Here is a 12,938-nt window from a genome sequence, read left to right as displayed (position 1 = left end):
GTCGAGCCATTACTCATCGAACCATTTTAGGATAATACGATAACATGGTCAAAGTGAACATAGGGAATCTTATGGTGCTATACAAAAACATTTTCCTCACTTTAAGGTGTTTTAATTCACGAACAAGAACCAATAGCCAATTGCGTTGGCTGGAAAAACGCTTCTGTTCAAATAACCTCAAGTTCATGGCGCGCTTTCGAACTCGAGCATAACGAAAATTTCTGGCTTGATGGGTACGTAAATAAGCTGGATTGTAGATTTTGGAGTGAAGATCAGCCAGAAGCATTGCAAGAGTAACCAATGCATCCAGTAATAGTTACAGTTTGATGCGGTTTATGGGCTGGTGGCATCATTGGACCATACTTCTTCAAAGATGATGCGAATCGTAACGTAACTGTGAATGGTGAGCGCTATCGTGAGATGATATCCAACTTTTTGACCAAAATAGAAGAGCTTGACTTGCATGACATGTGGTTTCAACAAGACGGTGCCAGATGCCGCACAGCACACGTAGCAATGGACTTATTGAGAGGCTAGTTCGCATTTTTTCACATTCGGTACCGGTCAATGGGCCGCCTAGATGGTGCTATTTAAAGCCTTTAGACTATTTTTTGTGGGGCTATGTTAAAGCTCATGTATTTACAGACAAGCCCGCTTCAATTCACGGATTGGAAGACAACATTGAAGCATTTGTTCATGAGATACATGCCGAAATGATGGAAAGAGTATGCCAAAATTGGACTAAATGGATGGACCATTTGAAGCGCAGTCACGCTCATCATTTGGAAGAAATAATATTGAAATATTAAATTATATGGATCGTACTATCGGTTCAAATAATGATTTCATGCATTTTTATGTGTTTTTTTTCAACTTCCCTATAGCTCTTCAAAAATCTACCTTTAGATGTCATTTTTAGTTTGACATATATACCAGTGTAAACTTGGTAACAACTCTTGTCAGCTACCCTAAATATCTACATACAGGGTAGCTGCCGTTGATTGCCATTATACCCACCACCGTAGGATAGGGTATATATATTACACATCGAAATATCAATTTCCGACCCTACAAAGTATATATATTGGGTTGCCCAAAAAGTAATTGCGGATTTTTCATATAGTCGGCGTTGACAATTTTTTTCACAGCTTGTTACTCTGTAATTGCATTTTTTCTTCTGTCAGTTATCAGCTGTTACTTTTAGCTTGCTTAGAAAAAAAGTGTAAAAAAAGTATATTTGATTAAAGTTCATTCTAAGTTGTATTAAAAATGCAATTACTTTCTTTTAAAAAATCCGCAATTACTTTTTGGGCAACCCAATATTTCGGATCGTCGTAAAATTCTAAGACGATTTAACGATATCCGTGTGTCTGTCCGTCTGTTCATCTGTCCGTCCGTCCGTCCGTCCGTCGGTTGTAATCACTCTAGAGTCTTCAAAAATTGAGATGTTGAACGGAAATTTGGCACAGATACGTTTGATGCGCCCTGGTTATGTTTTAGAACGGGCCAAATCGGACCATATTTGGATATAGCTGCTATATATACCGATTTTCTGATAAAGGGTCTAATGCCCATAAAAACTTTATTTTTCATCTAATTTTGCTGAAATTTTAAACAGTGAGTAGATTAAGGCTTCCCGACAACTGATTGGTTCAGATCGGACTATACTGAGATATAGCTACCATATAGACCGATCTCCCGATAAAGGGTCTGAAGATCATAAAAGCTTTATTTATTACCCGATTTCGCTGAAATTTGCCAAAGTGAATTTTTTTAAGTCTCCCGACAACTGTCCTAAATATGGATTAGATCGATATATATATAGATATAGGTGCCATATAGATCGATCTCCCGATAAAGGGTCTGAAGCCCATATCAGCTTTATTTTGTAACCGATTTCGCTGAAATTTAGAAGTATGGGTTATTTTAAGCCTCCCGACTTCTCACCCAAATATGGTTCAGATAGGACTATATTTAGATATAGCTGCCATATAGACCGATCCTCCGATAAGAGGTCTGAAGCCTATTAAAGCTTTATTTTTTATCCGATTTCGCTAAAATTTGGAATAGTGCGAAGTTTTAAGCCTCTCAACATCCGACCCAAGTATGGTACAGGTCGGACTGTATTTAGTTATTGCTGCCATATTGACCGATCTGCCGATAAAGGGTCTAAAGCCCATAAAAGCTCTATTTATTACCCGATTTCGTTTAAATTTGAAATAGTGAGTAGTTTTATTTCTCTTGACGTCCGTCCCAAATATAGTTTGTATCGGACAATATTTAGATATAGCTTCTATACAGAGCGATCTGTCGATAAAGGGTCTGAAGGCCATAAAAGCTTTATTTTTTATCCGATTTATCCGCTGAAATTTTAAAGTATGAGTAGTTTTAGGCCATGCCATCCGACCCAAATATGGTAAAGATCGGATTGTATTTAGATATAACTGTCATATAGACCGATATGCCGGTTAAGGGTCTGAAGCTCATAAAAGCTTTATTTATTACCCGATTGTTTTGAAACTTGAATTTCAAAATTCAACAGTGACTTATATTTATTAGACCACTCAATTCCAGTACCGAATTTATGTGCATAAATTATCCAATTTTTACCAGGTCGTGGCGAAAGGGGGTTTACATATACACCCGAGGTGGTGGGTATCCAAAGTTCGGCCCGGCCTAACTTGACGCCTTTATACTTGTTTTCTAGTATGTGAGAGCAAAAATGTGCTTTATTTTGATATTCCCATAAGTGGTGGTGTAGCGATTTTTTCTCACCCACTGTAATACCCTCACGTAAATAAAAATTGTTTTCTATTTTAATGAGAGGGTATCTAGTGTACTATTCCGTACTAGCGTCCTCCAATTGCCCACCCCAATAACGCCATAACCATTAGGCGCCTCCATGCTCTAGGAAAAAATAAACAACAGAAGAAGACTCAATTACTTCCTTTCCAAATGCGTTGGCGTTCTATTGCGAATGACGTTTTGATTGTGTGCTGTGGGAGGCTGACTGTGTGCCAGACTATGTATGTATGAGGCTTATTGCCGAGTTGTTGGGCTTGTTGTAGATTTATTTATTTTCTCTCTACTTCGTAGTTTAATATTTTTATTTATGATGTTATTATTCGACTTTGAGTATTTCAAAAATTAAAAATTGGTTTTTTATATTTATTTTTATTGATACTCACATCCCCATTCAACAAAAAAAAAAACTTAAGAAGGCTCATTCATACAACGAAGAAGGCAGAACAGACCACAGTCAATGTGATGTGATGCGATGCGATGGTTATTGGGTATTTTTATCCTTCTATTTGAGTTCTTTACAACGGCGATTATCTGACGTTCATGGTGCGTATTTCATGTGGATAAGTCGCTTAAGTGGGTCACACCATGAAACACCATTGGTCATTGAATGAATGAATGAGTGATGAATGAACGCTCGCTTGGACAAAAAATAGATCCATTCTAATCATTCCCTTGGTGATCCTACACCACTTGGTGGGTGGTTTGGTTGAGTATGGTTTCTTGACTTACTCCACATTTATTGTAGATTTGGTTTTCAATTGTTTTGTTGTGGTTGTTCCATGTCTGACGCCGATGATACATTCTGCTGGGTTCTTCTTTTATGTCTGAAGATATTCTCGTTTGTTTTGTTTACTATTCAGCCATAAAATAAGCCCATTGCGATAAATAAATTTAAAGTGGGCCAGTAATAGATGATGAAATATTGTATTTATATATACATTTTTTGTAATATAAATGGGAAATATATTATGTCACAATAAGAAGTTGATATAAATATTTACATCAATTTTTGTTTTTTAATTGACTCATTAAAGGAAATTTTTAAATGTCTGGAGTTTTTTATTACTTATATTGGCTTAAGAGCGCTCAAGCAATGCTATAAAATGCAGGAATCATGGTTTCGATTCCCACCATAGGTTTTTGTCTAGTCTGAGAGAGACTGTAATGAATCGTCACCTAACGTAAACACATACATGGTGGCTGCACAAAGTGTTACAACCAAATCCTTTTTGTGTGGAAATATTATTTACTGATTCAAATGACAAAAATGTGTCATTTAAATAATGGTATGGGCAGCTGTGACCGCCGATGGCCACTCTTTATTCGTTTTCATTGCGCCTCGTGTAGAGGTAAATGCCAAAATAGCACATCGTTTCAGCTACCCTGTACACAAAAAAAATCGCTTTATAATTTTCAATTTACAATTTTATTAAAAAAAAAAATATTTTCAATCAAAAAATCATTTGATTCAATCATTTTTACACCCACCACCACAGGATAGGGGGTATATTCATTTAGTCATTCCGTTTGCAACACATCGAAATATCAATTTCCGACTCTACAAAGTATATATATTTCGGATCGCCGGAAAATTTTAAGACGATTTAACGATGTCCGTATGTCTGTCCGTCCGTCTGTTGTAATCACTCTACAGCCTTAGAAAATTGAGATATTGGGCTGAATTTTGGCACAGACACGTTTTTTTGATGGACGCTGGTTATGTTCTTCAATGGGCCGAATCGGACGATATTTGGATATAGTTGCTGTATAGACCGATTTTCCGATAAAGGGTTTAATGCCCATAAATGATATATTTTTAATCCTATTTTACTGAAATTTGAAACAGTGAGTAGTTTTGGGCTTCCCGACAACTGATCCAAATATGGTACAGATCGGAATTTATTTAGATATAGCTGCATTTTTTTCTTTTTTGCAAATTTATCGTAACCTATTTCTTCGTACTTTTCATTTGATACCCATATAAATCATGTAACCTGGGTTAAAAATTCGCCAAAAGCGGACCTCGGATTCGTGTTCCTGGGGTCAACCTACATCTACACACCAAATTTCAGCGAAATCAGAGGTGCGCCCTATAAAGGGCAGTTTTGATCACAGAATATGGGAATCAAGTGAAAGGTAGGAGTACAAGGCAAATCTGATATCAATTTCAGGCGCCAAGTGTGTATAAGGCCACCCCGCATGCAAAATTCTCCCAAAGAAGGACACATGGCAAATACCTTCCATTGGATACAAAGCTGAATTAAGTATCTATCTAAATGTGGCTCTGTACTTACCCACCAACAATTTTGCAAGCGGACAATGTGCGACTTTGTTTTGGAAGAAATGGAAGGAACATAGTATTAGAGGGACCGTAAAACTCAAAAAACCTCCTAGAGTGCTTTAAGGCGACCTAAGAATATATTGGATTTTAATAATGGACATATTAGAGCCCTGGATATGCGTGTCGAATATGGCCCAAATGACATCGATCTTCCTCTAAAATTTTTATATTTATTTATATTATATTTTAAATAAATATTTTTACTCTATTTCGCTAAATTTGAAAGAGGGAGTTGTATTAGAGGTTAGCATGTCCGCCTATGACACTGAACGTCTGAGTTCGAATCATGGCGAGAACATCAGAAAAAAAATTTTAGCAATGGTTATTCTCTCCTGATGCTGGCAACATTTGTGAGGTACTACGCCATGCATAGAAGCCATGTACAAATTTCTTCCCAAAATGGTGTCGCACTGCGGCACACCGTTCGGACACGGCTATAAAAAGAAGGCAACTTATCATTGACCTTTAACTTGAATCAGACAACACTCATTGAGATGTGAAAAGTTTAGCCCTGTTCACTAATTGAATGCTCAAGGGCAAATTTACATACGCAGTTGTATGAGATTGCTGAAAGTCCTTGTCAAATACTGTCCAGTCTACACCAAATTTCGGATTTTATCTGTTTGCGCTTTCTTTTTTTTAGTAAAATATATTTTTATCCGATGTAAATGACTGTCTTCCTGGGAAAATGTTTTGCAATCTCAAGATAATTTGTTTTTCCTACGGCTTGTAGTCGACCTCTCATCCTGGGACATACTCTGCAGTATGAAAGGTCCTAATATGGTATTCAAATTTGAATGTGCTCAATATTAATAATAACGTCTGAAGGTGGTGACACTCTTTATGTATTTCGGCCAGGTATTCCTTCCGTACATTTGATAAACTTCACCTATACTATAGAGATGCTGGTGCAAATTTACAAATTCTGTTCCTTAGAACGTTTACGGGGAGTTCAAAGGCAGCCTTAAATCTCCTTTTTAGGGAAGGAATTTGAGTAAATCTCCATTTATATTTATAATTTGAAATTTCATTATTTTGTATTCAACCAAATTTTCACCATCTACCTTGCTTTGGAACTAAAGCAGAAACCCCAATATGTTGTAAATTAACCAGCATCCGTTAGCTTAAAGTTGTATCTAACACAAGACTAACAAGCGTTTCCACAACAATTGAGGTCTCCTCCTTACACAAAACATTCAGGTACACAAAATTATGGTCAACAAATAAAATGCCCACAAACTTGGGCGGGCAGTAAGGAGGGGATACGAAAAAGGCAATAAGAGACAAATAGAAGCTAAGTAAATAAGTAATCACAAGATACGTTTACAATGCTGTGTTTGTCGATGCGGTGAGTTTTTGTGGCCTTTGAAGGGAATTGAACAAACCATAAAATGCCAAATATGTTTAAATAGAAATACATCTGCAATATTTGCTTTAATGGCTCGAACGGTAGCAGTAATGGGGAGGGCGCAAAGGGAGTCAAAACATTTGCTGTATGATGGTTGGGGGGTATAATAAAATATGAATGTCTTTTGCACAATTCGCATTTAATTGAAATGCATGTGAGATGGGGTAATGCTAAAAGGGGATGATGGGGATATATTTACAGGATTACATTTGTTAGTCTAATGGGGTGGGGGAGAGCGGGTGGTCTACAAAAGTGGCATCCATTTTTCTCTTGTTATACTTGCCTGAAATCTGAAGTGGATATAGAAAAGATAAAGCCAACAGATACACAAGAAGAAAAAACAGCACACAGCATTCATGTTTGAGGGACGCCCACAACCACCCACCCACCATAATGATGTCGATATGATATGATGCTCCTCTCTTCTTTTCTCTGCTCTAGAGTTTGTTGTTGGTTTTTGCTTTCAAATGTAGCTTTATTTTTTTTCTCATTTAATTTTTCTCTTTCCCCAACCATGCAAACATAGCTGCTGCCCTAACACACGAACCCCCATCGAAGTTCTAATGTTTTGTGACTGGCGGGCAAACGAAGAACCGTTTTGCTCTTATCTCTCCCAATTATCTGCTGAGAGTGTACGTACATAGTATGTACGTGTGCTTGAATATGTGTCTGCTGAGATAGAATTTTGTTCAATGCACGCACAGCACTCTTACTAGGGTGGTCGTTATAAGAGTATTTCCGTAGGGGGGGGATATTCATTCACATGTCCTCTGCATACACATTTGTCTATACATTTCATTTAGCGGTTAAATGAATCTCTTGAGAACTGTGTTATGGTGGGGGTATAGCGGCTCACTTGTCTGCTTTGAGCTTATGGCAGACTGAGAGCAACATGCGCACTTTAATCGAATGGGTGGAGCTTGCAGCAGCATTGGAGCTTCACTCACTCTCTCTCTCTCTCTCTCTCTCTCTACCTCACATGATGAGTTTATTTTTGCTTTTGTGTATGCTTGTTGGGTGCCTTAATTTTGCTGGAAGAAATGAATTCGCTTAAAGCGAATTTATTCAACATTTTTATATGCTCTTTGGCTTTATTGGAATTGTTGTCCGCAGCAAACGTAATGAAGAACCTATATTAAATTTTTCATTGCGTTTGTAACCAGAAGATATATTAAAGTTTGAACAAAGGCAATTTACTACAGTCTATAATAATTTGTGCACTTAAGTCTTTTAATGGTTCACATGGTTCAAAAAACCGTGTGACAAATTTCCGACTAAGAAATTGTAAAATGGTCTGAGTATCTGTCCGTTCGTCTATCAGTGTCAGCTACACTACAGCCCTTAAAAACTAGGAATTGAACTGACATTTAGCACAATTCCGTTTTATGTCCATAATTAGTCTATGTTCTGGAACGGGCCAATTAGGACCATATAGTTTGTTGTAGTAGACCCCTTTCACATTCGTACCGGAAATGGTTCACATCAGAGCTTTGTTTGGAAGTTTTAGACGCCTTGCTTGATAGTCAATAGGCTAGTGATCGGTTACCACAGCGATAAGTCGTAAGACGTTCCATCTATCCAGGATAATCAGGGACTCTGTGGGCTTAAGGTTATATTATGGCCACGTATTTCTTGATAGACGGCAGGAGAATGACAACAGAAGTGAGCGAGAACATTACTAAGATCGCAACAAAACCGAGGGATCTATGCGGGGCACAATTAAGGAAACTGAAAACAAGTAAGGAACGATAAAACTTGGGCGGAGCCGTCTATATAATACCAAACGCTACTGCGTTTAACAAGTACTTTTAACTTAATACGAGAGCATGATTAATGGACGGTTTACACAAAAGCTATGTGTGCATCTGATCAGAGTTTAGTTTAGCATTGATAAGTGCACACGTATAGTGATGTCAATTAAAATACTTCTTGCAAAATGTTGTAAAGATCGGAGCAAAACTGGTGCTCTTACAGCCAGTAAATGGCATATAAATGGGAATCTGAACTGATTTTAATAAAATATTTCTTTGTTATTAAGACTTTAAACAAAACACAAATGCAAATTTGGCAATGAACATTTCATTAAGGAACTGAGGCAAACTACTCACATATCAATGAGTTATATAAGATTCAAGTTTAAGCTCAATGAAAAGGGACCTCCTTTTTATAGTCGAGTCCGAACGGCGTGCCGCAGGGCGACATGTTTTCGGGGAGTTTTTGCATGTCATAGTACCTCACGAATGTTGCCAGCATTGGGAGCGGAAAACCACCGCTGAAAAATTTACAGATGTTATCGCCAGCTTTCGAACCCAGGTGTTCAGCGTCATAGGCGAACGAACTAACCCTTGCGCTACAGAGGCCTCTGCAAATAAAACACTTCACCCAAAAATTTTAAGTAAGGATGGGACCTACATTGTGTGTACTACAGTCATAAGCATATGAAAGATATATATGACAGCTATTTCTAAATCTGAACCGATTTTTTCCAAAATCAAAGCATTCGTCCTTGAGCCAGAAAAATTTGACTGAAATTTTTCACGTAGTGTATTGGTATCACTTCCAACAACTGCGTTAAGTATGATTCAAATAGGTACATCATCTGGTAAAGCTGTCATATAAACCGATCTTGGATCTTGACTTCTTGAGCCAATAAAGGACCCAATTCTTATCTGATTTGGCTGAAATTTTGCATGAGGTGTTTTGTTATGACTTCCAATAACTGTGCCTAGTATGGCTCAAATCGGTCTTGAACAGGTGTTGAACCGTGGCTTCACTTATGCAAATTATTAGCAGCGAGTACAGTAGGGATATACAGATGCTGCAGTTCGCAACACAAGGTTGTGTGACAACCTAAGAAAAGTCATTCGACGCATCCCAATCCTATGGAAGGGCGCAAAGCTTGACTTGGTAAAAAGAGGGATATCCCCCAGCTCACAAAGGTTACGGTCCTCATCAAAGCATGGGACAGCAAGACGCATTCTGCAAGTCTTAGGCAAGCAAAGCGAAGAAGGTCGTGAAAACCGTCAGAATAGTTAATTTTATACTAGCTTAGTTACAAACTCGTTGAATTTCATGCACAAAAAAAATTGTCAACAAATATTCCATAAAAAAAATAATTGATTCAATAATTTTCATAGCCACCACCGAAGGATGGGGGAATATTCATTTTGTCATTCCGTTTGAAACACATCGAAATATCCATTTCTGACCCTATAAAGTAAAAGTATACATATTCTTGATCGGCGTAAAAATCTTAGACGATCTAGCAATACCCGTCCGTTTGTCTGTTGAAATCACGCTACAGTCTTTAAAAATAGAGATATTGAGCTGAAACTTTGCTCAGATTCTTTCTTTGTCCATAAGCAGGTCAAGTTCGAAGATGGGCTATATCGGACTATATCTTGATATAGCCCCCATATAGACCAATCCGCCCATATATGGTATTAGGCCCATTAAGGCCACATTCATTAACCGATTTTGGTAAAATTTGGGACAGTGAGTTGTGTCAGGCCAGTCGTAAACTTCTTCTTCAATTTGGCCTAGATCCAGATTTGCCATATAGACCGATCTCTCGATATAAGGGTTTAGACCCATAAAAGGCGCATTTATAATCCGATGTCGCTAAAATTTGACACAGTGACTTATGTTAGGCTTTTCGACATCGTTGTCGTATATGGTTCAGATCGGTCTATATTTGGATATGGCTACCAAAAAGACCAATATTTTGTTCTGCAAAATTGAACAATGACTTGTTCTTAATAGACCACTCAATATCCGTGTCGAATTTGGTCCAAATCGGACCATATTTCGATAAAGCTTCTATGGGGGCATACATTACGCATTTTTCACCGGATTACGACAAAAGGTGGATTACATATATTCCCGAAGTGGTGGGTATCCAAAGTTTGGCCCGGCCGATCTTAACGCCTTTTTTCATGTTTTTAATGAAAATGATTTCTATTTTTCAATTACATACGTGATTGAAGTTTTTGCAATTTGCAATTAAAAAATTAATTGGTTCAATTAATTTTTTTATACTAGAACAGTTGTAAACTCTTGAACAGAAATAAAATTTTCAGAAATTTTTCAATAAAAAAATAAGTGATTCAATCGTTTTTTTAATTGGATATGATTTATATTTTTCATTTAAATTCGTGATTGAAATTTTCGCAATTTTTATTCAAGAAAGTAATTGATTCATTGATTGATTCTTTACCGAAAACCTTTAATGTTAGATTTATTTTGTGCCGAATGGACCCCATAGACCAATACATTTTCGTGATAGCCATACGCGTCGCTTTGGATTAGGGATGGGATTTTTTCTGACCCTGGCCAACATTTTAATATCAGATTCGAGCTTACTTCTGCAATGCATTTCATTCGATACTTATATTGGCCCAATCGATAAAACAGGTCCTGTTAAAGAATTTTCTTTTATGGTGTTACCCCATGCACTTGGGCCAAATTTTGTTATCAGATTGGTGCTCTACTTTTAAATACCTTCCATATCACCCATATTGTCCTAATCGCGTTCCATGTCAATTTGGTAGGTTCTCTATCAACCTAATCGAAGAGTTTCTTGTAGTGTACAACTAAAGTTCGTCTCTGCCATCGTAAACATCGTTGTTTTTGTTTTGCTTTCAAATATCTTTGGGTCTAGTTGGTTTAGCTCTGGCCATGCTATGCTCTGCTCTGGCTAGCTGTAGTTTATTGTTGTTCTTGTATAACATTTAAGGTCGCACCCTATTGTAATTGTTTGCAGATTTTAGCGGCATTTTCCCTGCTACATTTTCTTGATTTTCTTCTTTAGTCCTGCTGTTTTTGTGTTTTTTGCTGTGTTCTCTGTGCATTTGAAAAAATAATCAACTAATGAAGTGTGTTAAGAGGGCAAATGGCCCAGCGTCAAGTGAGCACACACACACACACACCCACACACAAAAGTCAAAAAGCAACCAGACGTTTGCAATACAAAGCCGAATGTATCTGACGATTAACCACGAAGTGAAGGAGTGTGTGCCATTAAAGGTTAACCAAAAAGTTGGGGCAAGGGGAAACCAGTGCATTCAACGAGAAAAGTAAAACAGAACAAAAAAAAAAGAAAAACATCAACAAGGCCGTCAGTCGCCGTCGCAATAAAGTCCTTGAATTCGATAATGAAGGCGATGATGATTTGTTTTCGAAGTCAAGTCAAACGTGTAGCCACTTGCAGCAGTTTCTGCTAGAGACCCACAAGAGTGCGTCGTGCAACATTCAATCAACTCTGCAAAACAAATGGCCAGACAAAAATCTACCGACGGCGGTGATTCCATTTATAAAAAAAAAATCGTAAAAAAATACCTTAGGTTTTGTAACACTCGCCATCATCTTCATTGCCTTCATTTAAGGAATGTTAAAGCGAATTGAGGTATCTTCTCCTCTGTGTCAAAGTTGTTTTTTTCTAAAAGTCATCGTGTGAATGTGTATTTGTGTGTGAGTGTGATAGGGCGTGGCGTTGCCATAGCCAAAAAAATGAGCAACTATATTTGGTGGTCGGTCATTTCATTATCATATCTGCTCAAAAATTCTGCCACAGTGCGCTTCTCCCTTACATTTCATTGCGGCTGATGACAGAGCAAAAACCTGACAAATGTATCTTCTCTCCACACAAGAGCTGGTGTACGTGTGTGTATTGGTGTTTGAGTGAATGAATGAATGAATGGCTGTTGTGTGAGCACACACAAGTTGGTATCTCTCATTTTGGCCAATGACAACTGAATATGGCTACATGGGCCCCATCCATGGCCAAAACACGCAATTGCGATATACCTTCTCCCTCAATGAGGTTAAACAAAATGAGACACGCACACATACTTATGTACATATTTACAACGGAATCTTCCTCGAGGAAATGATAATTTGTTTTCATGTCCGACTCTGTGACAGAAATTTCTTTCAAATGGATTAAAAAAAAATCTTTTAAAGATATTTGAAAAAAAATCCCTTTGTAAATTGTAGTAAATAAATCCCAAAAGAAGCTAAATTAAAAAAAAAAATAATGATGAAACTAGAATACTTTAACAAAATAAAAACACTAAAAATATTTGCTTTAATAAAACTGAGAAAAAACCAAACCAATAAAAGCACAGTTTTAAGGGGTCACAAACCACACACTGTTCAAAATTTCGTCGATATCGGGTAATAAATACGATTTGGCCCATGCACAAGACCTTTCACCATGAGATCGGTGTATATGTACAAAAATTTGCCCATGAACATTCTATTAAGGAACAGGGCCAAACTTCTCGTACCTCAATGAGTGCAGTTCGATTCAAGTTTTAAGTTCAATGATAAGGGGCCTCCTTTTTATAGCCAAGTCCGAACGGTGTGCCGCAGTGCGACATCTCT

This window comes from Stomoxys calcitrans, chromosome 3 (assembly GCF_963082655.1).
Source record: "Stomoxys calcitrans chromosome 3, idStoCalc2.1, whole genome shotgun sequence".
In the NCBI taxonomy this organism is placed as follows: Eukaryota; Metazoa; Arthropoda; class Insecta; order Diptera; family Muscidae; genus Stomoxys; species Stomoxys calcitrans.
This window is presented reverse-complemented; position numbering follows the sequence as displayed.